Consider the following 20,329-nt stretch of genomic DNA (forward strand, 5'->3'; position numbering starts at 1 on the left):
CAATTTTATGGCAAGTGTCTGTTTATATCTCCACTCCCAAAGGCTTTTAAAGGGACGAAGGTTGTTGTAAATTAGGCAGTTTCTGTCTCTCTTTCCTTTGTGGAAAGAAAATGAAGATCTGGTTTTACCCAGAAAAGCAAACATCCCCCTCATAGGAATGTTGGTGTCTTCAGAGGCTGCAGACTTCTTAATCCACACACTGTGACTGCTACAACACCTAACTTTATTATAAAGTTAATGGATTTATTTACAAGTCGTGCATAAGAAAACCTTAAATGGCTCATAAGCATGTGGTTTATGGTTAATTGTTTTAGCTTTGAATGCAGAGTTGTTCAAGTTTGATTAGAATAACTAACATCGTTGTTTATTTTCTTTCATAAGTGGAGTTTTATGTTGATGGGGCTTTTATTTGACCGATTACTTACAGATGCCGGATGATTAGCTGAGCACATCTTTACATCCCTCTCTGCTCATCTGAACAATGTCCTGAAGAATGCAGGAGCCATTTCGCGTGGGTGTATTTGAACTTAACGTGGGGCGACAGCATCGCCGAGTTTGCGGCAGGGCATATAACAATATTAAAAGCCAAATGACTAACAGAGCATTAAAATCAGTGGGCTGGGGCCTCAGTGGAAGGCATACTACTGGATGTGTGTCTCTTTCTTAAGTTGGGGTGCAACACTACAATTGAAAAGCCACCACAACCACGCTAAAAGTGCCCCAGTGTACTTTCATGCCAAAACAGAAGTGAGGCTCTCACCACAGTGCCTAGCCTCCCACCTGATGACACCCAGGCCAGACTGAAACTCAAAAAAAGTAATGACAAAAGGTTAACAAACCTAACACTTAATCGATAATCAAACTAAAAGACAAAGAACTACACAAGCAAAAGAACCAAACAAAACTGCACAACAGAACTGTACAAACAAATTAACAAAACAGCACAGCAGCAAGTAAACCTAAAAAGACAAAAACACATGTTAGTAGGAACCAAAGATTGCATCACACATGCCTGATGAAACGGGGACCCTACTCACCACCTGGATTAGGTAACCACACCAGCTCAGCAAGAGGCTGAATGGAGCCATTTTGAGGCTTTATATACAGCTTGGGGAGGAGCTAAAGGAGGTGCTTACGGGTTGACTACCTGGGTTGTGTTCAAGACCTATAGGTCCACTATATAATGAAAAAAATATATCACATCTGAACGCACAACACGTGCAACCTTGAAGAAGATAGGCTGCAGCAGACCGAAACTGACAACAGAAAACTAAGACTACAATTCACACCGGCTCACCAGTACTGGGCTGTAGAAGGTTGGAAAAACGCTGCCTGGTCTCACGAGTCTCCATTTCAGTCGCAGTCGAATTAGTGTTGGAACGGAAAAATTACATTTCCGCTAGTTTAACGGGTTAAATTAAATTTTGGGGAGTGCAGCTACCTTGTAAATTAGTTTAAAATGGTCTCAAAATTAAACAAAATAACTGAAATTTACCCTTAAATTGACCCGTTTTACGCAAAATGAGCTTTGCAAGCGCAGGCGCAGAAAATTCCACACACATAGCGCTAATTGTTGAGGATGTGCACAAGGGATGCTCCAAACAAAGAGGCAGCGGGGATAAACACGTGTATCCATAATCAAAAGCAAGTATATTTCTGGCCTAAGAATGAATGAATTGAATCCTTGGACAACAAGCAACACTTGCAGCTCTTTTTCTAGGTTTCCATGAAGCTTGAGTTGTACAGTCTATCACAAATCCAATGAATTTATGAGTTTCTTGGTGTGGATTTTCCTCAGTGTTCTTTCTGTGGAGGATATTTGCTCAGCTCTGCTCGACTTCCCCACGCGTTTGGGTTCTTATGCACGAGCAGGATTGTTCTGCAAACAGAGTTGTTGGTAGTTTGGACAGCAGCACAGGAGAAGAGGAAAAGATCAATGCCAGTTAAACATGCAGCTTGCTCTGGCCTGTGAACCCACTTCTCATATTAGCCAAGGTGTCAGACAGGTTTCACTTTATTGAACTTCTCTTCATGTGTTTATGTGTGTGGGTGTTCCCTTGGCTGTATTGCAGCTACACTTTGTCTTGTTTACTAGTGAGTTTTATCTGCCCTGTGACTGGATCTGTGGCTTGTGTCATGATATAGCTCATAACTGCTCCTCTCTTTTACTACTGAGAAATATTGTTTGTTTTACAGAAGTGTGATGATTCAGGCAGCATGAAAACATACACAGGGAAACCAAATCTGTGTGGCAGAAGAAGAGGAGCCGAACACATCATATCATCCTGCTTGACCTCTGTCTTTTTTTATGTTCTTTTCTTTTGGCTCACACCTCTGCTTGTCTTCTCATTACTTCTCATTACTAAAAAAGACACACACTAACATAAAAAGCTTTATTTAAAGATTTAAATAATGTTTTAGCACTGTGTTCCATCTCTTCTGTTTCTTTCTCACCACAGCATCCATTTTTCCTCTTTCTTGACTCTTTCTGGAGTCTTTTCTCACCGGGACAAGCCTCTGATTGGCTGGCTCATGTTTCAGTGGTCTGGCAACAAAGTCAATGAGAATAATTTGTGTTTTATCACAGCTCTTTGGTGGTGTTTTAAGGCAGCATTGCCAAATTAATTTCACATCAGAACTGATAAACATCTACAGAAGGCTGTGATTTATTTGGATATTAACCTGAACACAACCTGATCGGACAGAAATATGTTCTCACTTAACTTTACATGCTAATGCCACATGAATAATGCAAATGGAAGGTCAGGTGGTCGTTTTATCATGTGGACACATGAATTCCTGTTCAGTTGATGTATTATGAGGAAAGATTGAACACACACTGGAAGAAAAGAGAAATGAATGTCCCAGGTCACAGATAAATGGATTATTGTATGTTTTATGATCATTTTATGAACTCCTTAAGACTGTGTCAATTATTGGATCAATATCTGTTACTTTTTTTTTTCAGTAGCTGGATTTTCACGGCTGTTTTTGATTCACATTCAGAATATCTGATTAAGAAAAGTCTGAAAAGTCTGAACAAGCTAACAACAAACTGGCATGACTGACCAGTCCTCTCACTCATGATATTCAAGATATTCCAAGAGATTAAACTCATTCCTGCAGAAAAGATAGCTTCATTTTTGTCTTGTGGATCTCAACCACAATTGTAGTTTTTTTCTTTTCTTCTTCTACTGATTTACAAGCAATTGGAACATAGTCTATACCGCCACCTACCTGCCAAAGGTGACTTCACATTTCTGTTTTTTATTCGCGCTTTTCAAAAAAACCCACCTCAGACACGCTGAGGTAGTGGCATGAAAACCCGACTGGGACATTTGTTTCTTTATTAGTTGCTGTTTGTTTAGAATAGGCACCGAAAACTACTCAGATCAGAAAAGAGCAGAATAACAAAAATAGCACAACATTTTTGGAAAGGTTTGAATTAATTCCAAATCAAGACTTCTACTTTATCTTCACCTGGTACCTGGTTCACTATAAAGCAAAGATGCTGTTAAAAAAGAAAACTTAGAACACATTACATAGAGAGAAAATACAGCAATGCCTTTCGAACAAGCACGTGGTGATAGTGGGGAGAAAAATCACTTATAACAGGCAGAACCAGCGAACAGAACCACACCCAGGGATGGAGGCCTTCTGTATCCATTGGTTGGGACAGGGTGACCAGATATCATTTAACTTTAGCACAGCTCAACCCCGAATTTATAGCCTGTTGTCTTCGCATTTGTTTAATTATTGTATGAAACGGTTTTAAAACAGTTTTCCATTTAGAAATGACATTAAAGTTAAAAGACATTATTTTTATTTTATTCATTTTTGTTTTATTATTATTTTATTTATTTATTATTTTTAATTAAAAAAACATTTTATTTTTTATTTATTTATTTATTATTATTATTATTTATATATATATATTCATATTTTAAAAGGGGTTGAAAACATTTTATTTTATTTTTAATTAAATTATTTTCATTATTATTATTATTATTATTTTTATATATATATATTTTAAAAGCGGTTAAAAAAACAAACATTATTTTTTGTTACCTCCAGGATCAGAGCCGAACATTTGCAACACGCCATAGAAAAATTCAACTTTAAATTGTTAGTTACAAAAATACTCACAGTTATCAGTAATTTGAAACCTCCAGTCAGTCATGTGTAGAGTAATTAGGCCTAAACCGAATGTGTTCTTGTTAATTATGCTTTTACTGGAAGCTATGATAACTACAAAGAAAGCCTAATTAACCCAATCACAGACAACATCCAGAAAAACATGGCAGCCGTTAGTCAGCAGCTCGACTCTCGTCACAGGCTTCAGAGCAGCCTCTGCTCGCTGAGGGTTTTCTTACTCTGAAGCAGATGTCCCACCAGCTCTTTCATTGATCCTCTCTGTGGAGCTGTCACATTTCTTCCTGCTCCCAAAAAATCCCACAAGCATTTAGCTGAGAGCCTCACAAGATTATGTTTTAATTACCGCTTCTGTGATATTTGGGCTTTAAAGGTTGCTGAAGCCTTTCCAGAGGAAGACAGTTGATATTTTAAATCAGCAGCCAAACAAACACAAAGCTGAGTTCAGTGCTCTCCTGGCTGTCATGGCAACAACACCAACAACTGGGCCATCTGACAAGGAGAAGACAGAGGTTGTCCCTTAGACGTGAAAGCACGAAACGTCATCAAGCAAAACACACACATGAGCCCACAAACAGAAGTTACAGTGACAGAAAAGAGGACTGTGGGTTTGTACAGTCAACATGTACAAACCTTCAAGTGTCACTTTTAACATTTTCGTCTCTTTTCAATTGCCAGTTTAATTGTGGAATGAGTGCTTGTTGGTGCGTTTATTTTTTGCAGCCATCAGTTACATCAGTCAACCAGAGGATTTAGGTGTCATTGACATTATGGAGTATGTTGAGTAGATTAAATCCTTAGTGTCAGGTGCATGCATACAGTAATTCACACCTCAGTAGGGATGGGAATTGAGAACCGGTTTTCGAAAAGAACTCCCAGCTGTTCGATTTCGTGGAATCGTTAATCCGCCTGCCTAACGATCTGACGCATTTGCGCTATGACATCAGGTGCACGCTTCGTATTTTGGCTCAGAATGTCAGAATTTCTCAGAATTTCACCAAGAGCTTTGATCACATCAAAGGGGCAAATACCTCCAACATGCTGAAACATTTGACCACACAGCACGCAGTTAAAGTCTTTGACACGCTGCTGAGCGACTCTCGCGGGGGACCACAGCGTCTTCCGTCTCAAAAGTCCCAGCTAACGTTAAACTTCCAGGTCCTGTTGATTGTAACAGGGCTCTCAAGTCTCATGAACTGGGCGTGACAGTCATGCTTTTGGGTCTTTTGTAACGCACTCCCGCCACACGCTGTATTTCTGACGCTGAAAAAAAATTAGAATATAAATTTGCATATATAAAGAGATGTCACTCTTGCCTGCATTCAAAGCTTCAGAGCCCTGTTGTAATAATGTTAGCGACATACTGTATGAATAATTTCCATCTGATATTAACATTTAGTTGACGAGGACTGCAAGAGGGAGGCAGAGTTAGATATATAGAGTTAGATATTGTACTATATTTGCACTATATAACAGGATGAGAATTGATAAGAGAACCGATAAGGAATCGATAAGCGATATCGATAAGGAACCGGAATTGCTCATTTCTGAACAAATGGGTGAATGTGGCATGTAGTGTTGAAGCGCTTGTGGTCAATTAGACTAGAAAAGTGCTATACAAGTACAGTCCATTTACCTATAGAGGTGTGTCTCTGGTCTCTGGGACGTGTCAATTCAACAGCAGTTAGAACTTAGAAATCTCCTGTGTGTTGGTGATGTACATCACAAGATAAAGGTTGAAACTGAAACAAGGAAACCAAAAACCACAGTTTCCTTTGCTGTGCTGTTCGCTTTGTACAACAAAGTGTGAATGTTTCCCTTCTCGCCTCATAACAGGGAAATGTGAAAACTCATTTAGCAACACAAATAAATAAATCTGACTTCAGATAGAGAGACTGTCAGTTTATTGTTTGAGAGGTTTAAAAGAGAAGCATCATATCTGCTGTAGTTTATCTCAGATATGAGATTTAAATTAGATTAAAGTGGTCTGTAGTATTGTTCCCTGAGTGAAGTATTGGCTTGTAGTTCTGGAAAAAGTCTTCCCTTCAACCAGATCTGCTCCTAGTTTCCCGTTAAGTTAATTTTTTGAGTAAAAAAATTAAAGATTTCTGTCATGAACCATATGTTCTGAGGGGAGGAACCCTCATCGCTATCTCAGGCACGTCTCAGACAGGCAGACTGCTGATGTCTGGGCGTCACCTCTTCAGCCCACTGCAACAGTCAAATTCCCACGCTTTCTATAGCTATATGCTCTTTTTCTTCACATCTAATTTACCCTGGCAGGTGCTGTCAACTAGATTCTGTTTACCAGGAACCTTGGCAGAAGTGTAAAAAGCACAATAATTGCATCTCGAATTAATTAATTCCTGATGTTTGAAAGGATTAAAGCAGTCATTACTGGTGAAGCCTCTCAGTTCAAAGCACAGCGTCTCCCTTTGTGTGTGCTGCATTAACTCCAACTAACACAAAACACTTGTTCTTAATGTTCTCAATAAAAATATTGGCTTCTGAATCTTTTAGTGATTTTCAATAGTTACCAAACAGATATATCTAAATAAGGTCTTTTCATTCATCCGTTTGCTGTGGCTGTGTGTCTCAGCACATTAAGGCTGAAGAGAAACTAGTTTACTATTTGAAGGAAGCCAAAACACCTTCTGGGCTGGGGAAGTGTGTGTTTGTACGTGTGTTTGTGTGTGTGTGTGTTCTTGCACGTACTGTTGAGTGAGGACCACGTCAGGTTTTTAACCAACAGAGTGAGGTCATTTTTACATAGTGAGGACATTTAGGCCGGTCCTCACTTTGTTTCCCTCTAGATGACCTCCTTAGGTTATATAGATGCTATCCCCTAATTTTCTCAGTAGGACATCAGAATGTCCTAAGTGTCAATTTTTCACCCCTAAAGTTTAACACAGATTAAAAAAAATTTCTGAATCTTTTGTGCTTCTCAAATTCTGAAGCAGTGTATTGGATCACTATGCCACCGAGTGTCTGGAATGACACTTTGTTTGTTTCTAAGTAAACTGGAAATACTAGTCCTCACTTTGTGAGTGTTTTTAGTCGGTCCTTACTCAGCACTAAGTGCGAGAATGTGTGTGTGTGGGATAAATGTGTGCGCGTATTGTTAGCCTGGGCGAAAGCCGACTGTTGACTCTGTCAAACAGTCTGGGAAAACCCAAGAGGAATCCGTTTCCATGGAGGGCGGGACCTTACCCAGCAACTTAAATTCATTGGAGTAACGGAGTTCCCTTAACCAATCATAATGTTTAGAAATGACGTTGGTTATGCGCCGAGGTTCATGCTTACTCTCGCGAGGCTCTAGCTCGCGAATCACGCTTCCCACATCCGCTTTCATTATACCGGTACCATTTGATAAATCAAACTTTTCCCAAAGCCAGTTGGAAGGAGAGCTTCGACATCCTTGCCACTAACAATATTGAAGAGGCATTCCTCTTGCTCTCGTTTTAATTGTGTAATGCTCTCCAGAGTTGAGACAACTTCATGGGTAGCTTCTAGCGTTCTTCCGTTGCCATGTTTATTTCCGCTGCGGTTGAACTACAATTATATGGACTACAATGGACTCCGCGAGTGAGTTCTGCGTCACCACTCGCAACTGTTTGCTGATTGGCAAAACACTGAGCGAACCGAGGTAGGGGGATTTGGCCAGACTATGTGCGGAGCCAAAATCTTTGGGCGGAAGTACGTAGGATGGCGTCGCCAGGCTAGCGTATTGTGGCTTCGGGGCTGAAACACAGATTTGCAGAAAGAAAGAAAGATACCATAATTAAATCTAAAGTCAGATTGTATGTTGTGTTATTTGGTGTCCGTAGGGCTGCTACTAATTAAATTCCCTTAACTGTTTCAGGGCACTGTTTCCACACTGCTCCATGAGTTTGGTTTGGGTGAGTAAACCACCATCATGCATTTGTTTGTGGATAAATTTACGTTTGCATTCACACCACATACACACGAAAGTCCATCCCACTGTATGCAAAGATGTGATGAGCAGTTGGTTTATGCATGAACAAGTGTTTTCTGGAAAGAAATTCAGCCACACACACATAGTAAGAGCTCCAGGGAAAGTCACAGAGGACGCTTTGTTTCTGAGGCCAGCTCAGCGCTCTCGCCTGGTTTAATTCCTCCTCTCTGAATACTAAACATCTCACTGCTGTTAATCCACAGCCAGGAAGCCAAGAGCTGCTCTGTGTGTGTGGTTCAAACACAAACTCTCCCATTAAACAAGTGCTCCACTCAACAATGTCTTTTCCCACTTTTATAGATCAGTTCAGTTTAGTTTTATTGGTCAGATGTATGTTATCACCAGAGGTGGGTAGAGTAGCCAAAAAATTGTACTCAAGTAAAAGTAAAAAGTAGTCATCCAAATAATTACTTGAGTAAGAGTAAAAAAGTGCTTGGTGAAAAAACTACTCAAGTACTGAGTAACTGTTGAGTAACGTCTGATTTATTTGTTAACACAAGCATTCAATCAGACAGACAAAAATACTAAATAATCGTCTTTAGGCCAATTAGAGTTCATCCAATTGATAAAATAAATTAAAATGAATTAATTAATTACAAAATAGCTTAAATTAAAATAATCCAGGTAAATTCCAGTACTTCTATAAGAAATAAAAGAGACTTAGGAAATGTTTAAAACATATGTAAACCATATGTAACCTAAAAAACAAACATTCGCCTATCCACAGGAGGAAAAAAAAACTAATTTAGGAAACTTACCGCTACATGTTTCCTCAGGTTAGATGTTGAGTTTTTGAATCCTGAAATGTGCGTTTGTTTTGGTTGACACAGAAGACACATAATGTAGCTGCTGTTTCTCACTCTTTGTAAAGTAAACATGCTTTCAGTATGAGGCCTCGTCTGCGTCTTCATTTCCCACCGTTGATTCTGACATTTTTCATCTATTTCTTTTTTTGTTTGCTACGAATGTAAATTGTAAAGCATTTTAAAACATTAAAATAAAGGCGTACGCGGGGGGATAAAAATAATGACGCATAGAATACCAAAGAGGTAAGCAGAGAAGTAACAAACTCATTGTAGCCTAATGTAGCGGAGTAAGAGTACAGTTTCTTCTTAACAAATCTACTCAAGTAAAAGTAAAAAGTATAGAAATTTAAAGCTACTCCTAGAAGTATAATTTTTTCAAAAGTCAAGTAAATGTAAATGGAGTAAATGTAACTCGTTACTACCCCACCTCTGCTTATCACAAGGTCCACCATACGATGCAATGTGTTGGACAAGAACGTAAAGAAACAAGTCAGCTCAGCTTTAAAAGCCACGGATAAAGGAAATAGAAGTGTAGCATATAAGGTGTTTGTGAATACATGGAGGTGTGTTTGTGATGGTCACATCATCAGAGCGAGAAGACGTGAGTCTGTGTTATTCCTTAGGGATCATACAATGTACCGACATGTAATGAGCAAACAGGGACTTGTTTGAAGTCATGCAGGCTGTCCACTCTGTTGTTAGTCCAGCAGCATCCCTCCCCCTGATACTGTAGACTAGGGTTGCCACCTGTGTCTGACAAAAATCCTGGACATTTTGACCATCGAATCGACCTTTATGTTTGTAAGCAACGGCGCCTTTCGCACATCTAACCCAAGATAAAAAACGTCATTCTAAGCGACAATTGTATAGCTAAAATTAGTAAGAATGATAATTTCTAGTTATTTGTTTAGTTAATTGCTTTATTTAATAGCAGACCTTTATTATTTTGTTATATTTTCAACAGTTTTTAGTTGTGGACACCTGGGTGCACACACACTCTCCGTCTCCACCTTACAATTTCTAATGAACCTCCACGGTGCGTGCCCCCACCACCACCACCACCCATGTTATGCTACGTCATTTCTGTAGAGCCAATAAGGCTGTGTATTATGGATGTAGGCACGCTTCAATTAAACTGAAATACACATTTTGCGCATCATGTACAAAAATCCGGGACATTCAGTGTCCAGGATTTTTATTTTTATTTTCCTGGAAGGACCATGAAAATCCTGGACAGGTGGCAACCCTACTGTAGACCCTCCTGCTGTTTAAAAGCAATGAGAAAAGAACCTCCCACCGCAGAATAAAGGTAACAGTGAGACGACAGAGTAGTCCAGAGCATTCAGCTGGAGGGGACTTCCCTTAGCAATACGGCCTCCAGCAAAAAGAGGTGATGAGACCAGAGTCAACTGTGGTCTAGATTTCATGAGAAGAAGCTCCAAGCTGAATCTGACTGACTCTGGTTCAATCATTCTGAATGATAAGTTGCACCTTTGACACTTAACATACTTAATATCATTTTAACAGAGAACAGATTTTCGAGGAACACCTGTCTTTTTCTGAGTCTAAAACTGATGGAAGTGTGCGCGGTCATAGTTAATAGAACCATACAACACAAGTAAGGGAGTGACTGGATGTTTATTTATACAGCGCCTTTAAAACCTGACTTATAGAGTGCTTTACATTAAAACAAATACATAATGAAAGATTAAACAGGCAAAAATACAGATAACATAGCAACAAAGCAATTCAAAATGTACAAACAATTTAAAATACAAGGAAAAGATAAAGCTAGAAACATCTGAAGCTAGAAAGTAAGATACTTAAAGATAAGTAAAATACAAAAACACGAGTCAAAGCCACTGTACGTTGGTTGGACATATAAATACAACGTGGAAAACCTGGAAATGGGATGTGTCTTCTTAATCAGTCCCTTCTGATTCAGGATTATATTGTCTTGTCTGCATTAGATACCTTTGATATCATCCTCCTCCAGCTGTTGGAAGTTGACAACCTCATATCATAACGATGGGATAAACCTTTCAGTAAAGAAAGTACAAATAACACCCTGCCATATCTGCTCCTTCCACCCTCCATCAGTGGTACAATGTTAGTGGTACAAAATTAGTACATAACTCCAGTAGTTCAGTTGTGTTTGGACTGAGTTGATCATTTCCTTTTATATTAACTTACCTCAGTTGGCTTCTCATATTCGTGCCATTATATTCACATCCTCCCTTTGTTCTGTTGCCCTGCACTTTCTACACACACCTGTTTTTAATGATACATTACTCACCTTAAGCCTGATTCTTACTCGGCGCAACCGCGCAACTGTTCTGGCTCGAGAACCATTAATGACGTCATTGAAAGCGCCAGCCCCTTCACAGTTCCTTCAGCTCATAAGCGCAGTTTGCGCCGAGTATGCGTCACATTTGCAGTTCTCTCCAGACCAGCGGGCGTCACTGTTGAGGAAACAAGCTGAAAAGCATACGAAGAAAGCATACACAATGCCACCTGTGGTGTCACGTCAGCAGAGGCTGGCAAATCTGATGTGGAATGAATTTACTCTGGGTGTAGAACTGTATATGTATCTCAGAGCTAAGCGGCTGCGGCAAAAACAGAAGAGTAGGTGGAATGTTCGTCCTTTGCGACAAGACGAACTTTGTCAAACGTTGTCCCAGTGTAACTTCATAGACGTGTCGTACAGATGTTTGTAGAGGCGCACCCTCTCGGTCACCACAGTCTCTGCAGTGTTCATTTTTTCTTTTTCTTGGTCAGCTGTTTCCGGTTGAGCGCGCGCGAAGTCAGAAAAAAAGTTGTGTGCGCGCCCTTGCGACGCGCGAGGATTTTCTAGCTTGCGACGGGGGGCGTGGCGGAATTTTGGGTCACGTGACCGTTTGCGCCATTTGCGACCAGCTAGTAAGAGCGAGGTTGCACCGAGTAAGAATCAGCCTTTAGTATACACACTCCTTGTTGTTCCACTTCCAGCTGCCAGGCTGCTGACTCTCTGGAGTCTGGTTTTCCAGCTGATCATTCCTTGCTTCCATATTTATTTTCTGATCCTCATCTGTTCCTCCTAACCTGACGGAGACCTGATGCGCCTTAATTTTTTTGCTCTGTAACATTTGGACTGATTTAGCTTATCTTTCCGCCACCTGCTGCCTTCTTTTGTTGCTTCGAATGCAGGTTTGGATGTTTATTTTATTACATTCTGCCTGTGTTGTTTTGCATCTGCATCAGATTCTAGTCCGTAGCTAACACAGTTTAAACCATCATACTATACCTTTGTTGACTGTTTGCACGATAGATTTCTCTATAAGAGATAAAGTGCGATCAGAGGATTAACTGCAATGACTGATCAGAGTTTTCCGGTAGCACCGTCTTCTCAGTGTCTTTGGATTAAAGTTGTGTGCTTGTAAAATAATAATTAAATATATAACTCATTGCCAACAAAACCAGTGGCTTGGCTGTAGTCTTAGAAATAAATATCTATGTAAACTGATCTATGTAAACTGAAGTCCGCCGTCATTAATTCAGCTGTCTTTTTGCCACTCAGTGGGTGTAACCCAAGTACAGTCACATGTCCGATGACATCATGAGCTCTCCCTCTAAATCTGTTTTTATTTCTCTTCCTGATTCCAGCTCTCGTCCTTAAATTGTGAAGGCAGTTAATCTCTTCATTTTATGTCTCCTTAACTAAATGGTGCTGTTATTGTGGACAGTTCAGCACAGTTCAAATAGTAAATGACTCATTTCTAAGTGAAACTAAACTAACCTGTAATGATGTGGGCTGTGGCCCAAAAAGGTTAGACTGTAAATAGCCAGGGCATCTCATTCCAGCATTGCACAAAGTCATCATTTTGATGCCTGACTGAAACAACCCCCGCCTCTTCATTAACAGTTTATTACCCTGATTGTACCACGTTTTATCACAAGTAATTACCTCAGAGCAGCATTTCATCTGATGCTCCTCAGTTTGTGGATATACCTGCACTGTGTGTGCATGTTTCTGTATTCATGTCCTGTAGGAGATGGCATGGTAAATTAAGTTCCTCTGATTGCTGTTTCATCAGACTTTTAAATGGAGAGTAGATGTAACGTCCCATGAAATTAAAGACGAGTCTGTCATCTTGTTTTAGTGTCCGGTGTTATAGGTTATTCAACATGGGACAAACACAATATTTTTATTTGTTTGTCAAACCACAAGCAACTGATTTTTACCCATAGTACCTTGGGAAAGTAGTGACTCATTCGTGTTATGTGATTGCTGTAATATTTCAAACCGTAGATTTTTTTTCTTGTAACCCTGAAGAAATGTAGGTTACTTTATGTGGTAAAAACAGATGAGGTGGGGTGGTCGGTGGCGTAGTGGGTTAAGCAGACGCCCCATGTGAAATGGCCCAGGTTCGAGTACCGCATCGGACGGCCCTTTGCTGCATGTCATTCCCCCTCTCTCTGCCCCTGCTTCCTGTCTCTCTTCAACTATCCTGTCCATTAAAGGCATAAAAAGACAAAAAACAGATGAGGTGGAGTCATATCCTGTGCATTTCTAAATGTATGAGAGAATTAAATTTTTTTCCTGGCAAAAACTTTGCCAGTCTTTGTGACAGCCTGCTGGTAACAAAGTTACAAAGCTAAAATTGGTTTATACCTTGAGTTAGGAGCCTTTCTTTAAGCTTGAATGACTCATAGGTTAGTCTTAAGTTGCTTAATAAACAAACAAACACACAAAAAGAGAAAAACACACATTCCCTTGGAAATAGTCAGGACTGATTGGACTGAAAATGAGTGAAAAAGCAGAAAAAGTCCAAAGAAAAACTGAAAAACGTTCAGGAAGCCTGAAGAACTATTAATGAGAAAGTCTGGCAGCCTTAAAGGAAAAAGTAATGAAATCAGAGGTGAACTGGTTGTAACAGCAGAGTGTTTTTTATTGATAGAACAACATTTCCATCAAGACTTCAACAGATCTTCTTTAATCTTCCAGACGTTGTTTAGGAAAGACTTTCATTTTTCCCTTTGCATCTTGTGCCCTTCATGTATGTAGAATACAAACAGGTGAAGCTGCAGGAGGTGTGAACCTGTAACCTTGTTGCCTCCAGAGACATAATATCACTTTTTCTCCTGCTTCTCATTATTAATGGCGTCACCCCACAATCCAATCCATTACTTTCACTGAACAACAGACAGATGCACACCAGTGGCTTTGGCTCACTGTACTAAAAAAGATTGAAACAAAATCAATATTTTTTCATTAGATGGTGATGACATCCCTCGTATGTGAGAAAAAGGCACAAAATCAATTCAACTGGCGTGGATTCCTGACGTGTTAGATACAGCTCTTGGTTTTAGATTTTTAAGCATTTCTAAGCCTGGTTAATCATAAAAAATCCATTCGAAAAATCAGAAATCAGTCTCTTTGACAGGATTTTGATAACTGTCAAGTGGTTGGAAATGAGGAGAGAGATGAGAATGAACTGCATTCATAAAGATCCTTAACTGACCCACAATGAAAAATAAGTTGAACTGATTTTCTTTAAATACTTTATGATTCATTAAAATGCATCTGTTGCAGTCCCAGAGAAGCTGTTAAACATCTTAGACCGTGAGAAACAATCATTTTAAACACCAGCATGGATTTAACTTCTTAAAATCTCAAAGTTTGAGGGGAACAGTCAAAGCTGACACTTTAATTGTGTGAATCAGTTGTGTGTATAATTAGTTTTTAATGCTTCACTGTTTCTTCGGGTAAAACAGTCGGACAGCCAACATCAGCATGTGTGACATCAACAGTCTTGTGTTCATAAAAGGTTATACCGTGTGTGTTGTCTCTGATGGTTTCTGCCTGGATACAGTTGTGAGTGGACGGCTGGATTGGGGCATTGGGGTCTGTGAGTCGTAATTGGCTTTCCAAGAGTGGAACCAAAGGGGAGCTGAGGATCTCTGGGTACTTGTGTTTGAGGAGACACGATAATCCATAACAAGGGAATCATTGGTGATGACTTAAGAGGTCTAGAAGTGTCTCCATCTGGATATGTTTGTTTAAGAGGACACATTTTCCTTAAGACATGTGCCGCCTCCTCATCCCTTTTCTCGCCCACACAGAGAAACACATTCACATGCATACCCTACTCTCTGCTGCTGAAATAATGTGTGCTGTTACCCCTCAGTTAGCACATCCTAATAGGGTCAGGAAAGCGCACAGATGGAAGGATATGTTTGTTTTTATCACCACTTAGCCTTTCAGCCTCACCAGGCAACATATTCTCCAAAACCCCTTTCAGACATAATACGTAACATCAATGACTTCATCGGTCTAGTCATTCTTTCAGTCATTGGTCATTTTGATGTTAATGTTCCTCACGCTGTTATTCATCCATTTGTTGTTCCCTCAAGACTTGGCATAAATAGAAGTGAGATATATTCCTAAACACGTCTCTGAGTCAGAATTTTCTCCGACGTCATGTCACGGTAACAGTTGGTTTGCAGTAGTTGTGTGAAATATTTCGGCAGTGTATAGAAGCTGCTGGAAATATCTATTTTCTACATGTTTAAGTTTAGTAAACAGTCAGTGTGTCAGGGAACTACAGCCTCTGTACATGGGGCGTCTTAACCTGCAGCCTGCAAAGTTACAGTTTTTTTGTAACAACATGTCAATTTGCCATAAAAATAATTTACAGCTGGATTTTTTTTAAAACAAATTGCCCCTTCTGGCAGTTTGGCTTTAAAGTCGCTATCAAAAGGCCTTCAGATAGTTGCAAGACACACTATCCAATCTATGAATGGATAAACAAGTCCTGTTTTTGTTCCTATTCAATTGAACAGATTGGCTCTGCTGTTGGTTCTAGGTCAGCAGTTGCATAGTTTAAGGTGGGAGATTTTACCTTTACCTATCGATGACTGGATTTCCAAGTCCTGGTAATTCCTGCTCATTTGTCCGGCTTGGCTTTGCAGTCAGTATCGAAAGGCCTTCGAAAAGATTAGGAAACAAGAGTGTCTCTCACCCCACGACAACGCATTGTTAAGTGGTGGTTCCAAACGGTGCAGGTCCCAGCGATAGACTGCTGGCCGAAAAACGACAAATGAAACTCAAGGGTGACCATCATCAACCCATAATAGGCCATGACTTGGGTTTTTGATAAGGAGAGTGAGGAATAGTCCTCTTTAGGTTGACTCCTTGGATTTGTAACTATGGGCCTCCAGGTGCCATGCAACATCTCTGCACAAGCTTTCTATAGCTCCACTGGCACTGGATTAATTAAAAGGGCGCTTTGACCTGGGAAGATCCATATGATATATACCAAATGTACCGGTACATGTGGCACTCTGAGCCTCTATTTCACATAGGTGGCTAAATGTGGCCCCTATCAGGGAAGCTCAGATGGTTCCCTAAGTGCCAGCTGCAGTTTTTGCCCTAAAGCATTCCTGACCAGGAGCAAGAGGCTCGAGTACAAACACTTACTTACTTACAGAGTAAGTAGGTGAAAAGCAGGGCAGCGGCTGCCAAACGTGTGCTTGATATAAAAGTACAATCTGTATCTCACATCAATACCAAGAAGGTAGGAGAACTGGGACGATTTTCGGTTGTTGGGTCAGTGCAGACCTCCTACCAGTGGATAACCACTTCCTGTGTCACCCTACAGCCCTTTCTGAAGTGGACGAGTTGGTCAACGGCATGAACGGGGAGTGTGCACTAGTGATGTGCGATTCGTGAGTCAATCGTTCAAAACTCGAGATTCTTTTTACTGACTCGGGAGTTATGAGTCATTGTCTCCATTAACTCGTTCACTGACTCACCGCTGCCACTGCAGCTAACTGTAAAGAGGAGATATGCCACACAACCGTTATTCTAACTGCAATTTCGTAAATGTATAAAGCTAATTGCTGCATTAGCTCCGTGGCTGAAGCGGAGCTAACACAGCTCACAGCTCGCGCTCCCTCCTAGCTCGCAGAGCCCCTCCCATACCCAAGAAACTCGCCAGCTCTCTGCTCCGCACGGTTCAGGACTCATGATTCAGGACTCGCTATTCACAGCTCACTCGCTCTCTGTCCCAGCTCGTAGAAACTCGCTGCTCCGCACGATTCAGGACTCATGATTCGTACCTGACTCACAGTTCACAGCAGCTCACAGCTAACTCGCTCCCTCTCCCTCCCGGCTTTATTTTGAAGGAAGCGGGAGTTCATTCATTCTGTACATAATTATTTTATTGTAATGGTGCACTGTTGAATGTTAGAATATTATTATTTTTGCACTATTGTTTAGGTTATTTAAATGTTCTATTTGTGCACAATTTCATACATTTTATTATAATTTTGCACTGTTTCGCACTTAATGTTAATTTATTGGCTATTTGGTTTATTTTATTTAGAGAGAAAGAAAGAAAAAAAAATGTTTGGCCTTGGAGACTTCTTGATTTTTAGCCTTTTTCACAATGATTTGGGACGTGGTTTGGAACTTGTTTGCACAGTCCGTGGCGCACACTCTGGGTGATTGATTCAAGTGACTCGAAAACCCGATTCACTTTAGTGAGTGACTCATAGAAACTCGAGTCAGTAAAAGGAATCGAGTATCCCATCACTAGTGTGCACCCACACCTGATGGAATCGGGAAGAATAAATCCTTCTCTTGGGACCTCATCGGAAGTGAAACTGGCGAACCTGTTCAATGCCATCATGCACACCGAAGGCCATTTGGACAACATTAATTCCCAAGAGTAGTACTGAGGTGAGGTCCAATATCAGCGAACGGAGGCCCTTAAGAATAGGGTCAGTTATTCTGAGGATGTTAATGAACTAGCTTCTCAAAGGCTTCTCCCAGGGCAACTCAGAGAATTTATGATGGTAATTACAGATTCCTCTGAACAGCTGATCGTCCATTAAACAACCCACTGCTACTGCGTATGTCTGGCCATTAATGTGACTCCTGCAATTAACACCTGAGCCTTGTTAAAAGGGATATGAGCAGTCTGTGCATTGTTACCAGGTCAAAAATGTTTTTATTTCTTCCTACAACTGGGGCTTTAACATCGTCTGGGTGTTAATGAGAGGAAAGCTGCAGCACGACATAAGCAAGTTTTTCCCCCTTTTTTTTTTCTGACTCAACTGATGCAAAAAAAAAAAAAACTAAAATAAAACTTTGGCTCTGCAGAGAAACCTGAAAATATACGCGAAAAAAAGATTAGCTTTTAATCTGCATGTATATGCATTAATGTGAATGTGCAAAGATCAGATATATTGAAAGTAAAGTTTAAATTTTACAAGGTCAGACTTATTATGATTAAGGGATAGTGACTTGTTCACTTGCCATCCGATTACCAAAAAGGAGAGCATGTCTGAAATGAGTCCTCAGCTGAAACAGAATATTAATAACATCAGTTATTCTTTGAACAACGTAGGTTTTATAAATGTACCTGCTTTCAAACCATTGCTTTGCACATGGAGCAGGAAGTCTTGCCTCGGGACTCCGTTATCTGGATACCTGCCTCCACTGAAAGCCCAGAAATATTGCTCATCGACCCCAGAGGCGGAGTCATTAGTCTACAGCTGAGTTTGGACCCTCTCAGCAGGGTGTTCGCTCTTATCTCACGTATCAGATTATCGTGTTGATCATCAAATCTCTGATAAACACTTAATCACACACACACACACACCATTGCATGAGGTGCCCTTGCAGATTAAACGTCTCAGAAAGGGTGACGGCTGATGTAGAGCACAATTACCAGGGCGTGGAGGTGGTGGTGTTGGGGTATTTCATGGGCACACACACCGTAATGAGGACGGTATTAGCTGATACAGAGGGAAGGCAGGGCCTTTGTAATTATAGAGGGCTGCTGGGGGTAGGAGATGGATTACTCTCATTCAAACACTGGCAGGCCGAAGTGGAAGAATGAAGAGAGACGGATGAAAGAGAGATGCTCAGTAAACAAAGCGTGTCTGTGGAGGCTTCCCCCTATTTCTCATTGTGTGTCTCGTGCTTGTGTTTTATGTCGTACTACAGAGACAGAAGTGCACATTTTATGTATCTGATGAGGCAAACTGCGGTCATGCAGCTCATTTCCATTTGACTGTAAATACTGCGTCGTGTGTGGCAGTAGCTGCTCTGCAGCTGGGAGTTAAATCATTTAAAAGAAAATTCAAATTAATCATCACTTAATTTGGAATTTGAGGTCACTTTGAAGTTAAGCTGTCACGATGAGTGTTAATAGGACTGTGAGATTACATTTGTGTCTGTCTTACAAAGTCTGAGATCAACAGGACACCAGAAAGCGCAGCCATTGCTTTTGTAACATACGTGAATATGGAGGCTAATGTGAAATCTAAAAAAAACAGGAAGTGCCTGGCTTGGCTTGGTGAAATCGTGTTGGACACATGAACCACTCTTCCTATTGAAATAAATTACTTTAAAAGTAATGCTAGGATGCACGAAAAAACAAAAGAACAACGTTATCCAGGGTTAAATCCTCTCATCAGTTCTGCAGAAGTCACAATGATGTAGTGATGTGGGATATATTGTACATTCAGGAGTTTGCAAACGGGATTATTTTGACGATGTTTGTGTTTAGCTGCCACAAAAAACACCATCTATTTTTGTTTTTCACATAGTTTAAAACAAATATAAACACATGTGAATGCTCAATAAAAGCATGGGGCCATGTTGCAGCAGTTTTTATTCCCTTTTATCCATTTTATTCAACATAGTTTTTGGTCACTGGATACCCAAAGCCTAGCATCTAAATGGCTTCTTATTCTCTATTCCCTTTATGCAGTGGGTCAGACCTTTTGTGACAGCTTAGAGCACATTTTTTAAAGCTCTGTGAAGAGCTGAGGAGCACTGTTCTCATTTGTTATCCATTAACCAGTAAACACAGCAGAAAATCATGTCTGATACTCACGTCCTTGAAAATGGATGCACCTCAGCAGCCTTAATGAGGTTGGACACACACACATTCACACAAACTCACACAGAAGTTACACATGATAAATGAGTTGACTGAAAGGCTATAGCGTGAATAAAAGCATCCATCACAATGCTGTACAGATGCATTCACTAAATTCACAGATATGTTGCATACAGAACACGATGCAAAGATGTATTATGGGATGTTGGATTCTTAAGACACCCAGTCATTCTCTAATCTCAAAATGAATAAAACATAGAGCAGCTTATTCCTAAAACAGGCAGTACTGGCAAATCTATATATAATCTTTCCATTGAAAGCAGTGATTACATAAAATATTGGGGGTATTTGTTAAAAGGGAGAGAAGGCAGCTTCTGTCTTTTATTTTATACCGTCACAATTCCTACAATGTGATGCTATTTAAAGTTATATATAGAATTATAATAGAGCAGCAGACAGTAATTTAGCACACCAGGATGCAGCATCGTAATGATGATCTT

At 40.2% G+C, this 20,329-nt stretch overlaps 1 protein-coding gene across 2 annotated transcripts in view; it reads left to right on the forward strand.

Moving 5' to 3' along the window:
* The window catches only part of slc8a2b (solute carrier family 8 member 2b), a 191,355-nt gene that overhangs the window by 55,774 nt on the left and 115,252 nt on the right, over positions 1–20,329 (forward strand). For both annotated transcript variants that reach the window (XM_075472955.1, XM_075472954.1), the window contains exon 2: positions 8,015–8,051. The gene's annotated coding sequence lies outside the window, so the exon portion shown is untranslated. The remainder of the gene's footprint in view (positions 1–8,014; positions 8,052–20,329) is intronic.

Source organism: Odontesthes bonariensis, chromosome 9 (assembly GCF_027942865.1).
Source record: "Odontesthes bonariensis isolate fOdoBon6 chromosome 9, fOdoBon6.hap1, whole genome shotgun sequence".
In the NCBI taxonomy this organism is placed as follows: domain Eukaryota; kingdom Metazoa; phylum Chordata; class Actinopteri; order Atheriniformes; family Atherinopsidae; genus Odontesthes; species Odontesthes bonariensis.